Here is a 1,546-nt window from a genome sequence, read left to right on the forward strand (position 1 = left end):
TCATGTACTTTTTCTGGTCCAGAGCTTTTTCATGGCACTTTTCATCTCTCCATTTCTCAGAGTATAGATTAGAGGGTTCAACATAGGGGTGATAATGGTGTAAAACACAGTCAAGGATTTAATAATGGGTAAGGTAGAAGGAGGTCTCACATACAGAAAGATACAAGGGATGAAGAAGAGGACCACCACAGTAATGTGGGAGCCACAGGTGGACAAGGCTTTGTGCCTCCCTTCTGCACTAACATTCTTTGGGAGTGCAGGATGACCCCATAGGAGATGAGTAAGAGCATAAAGATGACCGTACACATTGCCCCATTATTGGCAACCACAGTGAGGCCAATAATGTAGGTGTCAGTGCAGGCAAGTTTTAACAAGGGGTACATGTCACAGCCAAAGTGGTCAATGACATTGGGACCACAGAAGGGAAGGTTGTAAACAAAGAGAAGTTGAACTACAGCATGTAAAAACCCACCAACACAGGCCAACAGCAGCAGCAGTACACACACTCGCTGATTCATGATTGTGGAATAATGCAAAGGTTTGCAGATGGCCACATAGCGGTCATAAGCCATGATCACCAGGAGTAAAATCTCAGCACCACCAAATAAGTGTTCCATAAAAAGCTGAGCCATGCAGGCTTGGAATGAAATGGTTTTCTTCTTACTGAGTAAGTGAATAATCATATTTGGGGTGATTGTGTTAGAATAAAGAACATCCATATATGATAAATAGCCAAGAAAGAAATACATAGGGGAATCCAGGGTTGGACTGACCACCACAGTCACAACAATGAGTAGGTTGCCCACCATTGTCACAATGTACATTAGCAAGAACACAACAAATAATATTTTCTGACCCTGAGGGCTCCGAGTGAGCCCCAAGAGGACAAACTCAGTCACATTCCTCCTTTGTTCCATAGAGTCTTCTGTATGTCTTATTTCAGAGTTCAGAACAAAGCTACCTACAAATATAATTCTTACTAGTGACTTTCTGAAGTCTTAAGATAATTTGTTTATTCTTTCCACATATAAGCAATATGGTTTATGTTCCATACTTTCAAGTATTATCATGTAAGGCTGATTAAAACCTCATCACTAACCTGAAAAATCTTTCAGACTAATGGAGAGGCAAGTAATTAAGAGACATATGGGGGAAAGAACACATTATTAATAACTGATTTGTCATAATTTGCTTCCTATTTGGAGGGTAATATAGTTGTACATATAGCTAATGCCTTATACAAAAAATTTAAATGGGTTAAATTTTAATAAAAGATTAAAGCAAGGTTTACTTTGTTTTACTCTTCACATATTAAGGAGATAACTCTTTCATTTCTATGGGTGGGAGGTCTTCTTTACCAATCATTGAAATTCCTAAGAGGTATATTTAACAATTTCAAAAAAATTAAGTATGTAGTAAATTTAGATAGCACAATATAAATACATGAAAGCAGTCTGGAGAAAGATTTACATTGTAGAAGATTTACATAGAGGTAATATCTAAAATAGACAAAGATCTCTAAGCAATTAACAAATGAAAATATAAA

The 1,546-nt window shown here is 37.2% G+C and overlaps 1 pseudogene; it reads right to left on the reverse strand.

The window, feature by feature from the left end:
- LOC105081082 (olfactory receptor 4A47-like) lies at positions 1-917 on the reverse strand (annotated as a pseudogene).
- Between the last annotated feature and the right edge of the window lie 629 nt (positions 918-1,546).

This window comes from Camelus bactrianus, chromosome 23 (assembly GCF_048773025.1).
Source record: "Camelus bactrianus isolate YW-2024 breed Bactrian camel chromosome 23, ASM4877302v1, whole genome shotgun sequence".
NCBI lineage: Eukaryota > Metazoa > Chordata > Mammalia > Artiodactyla > Camelidae > Camelus > Camelus bactrianus.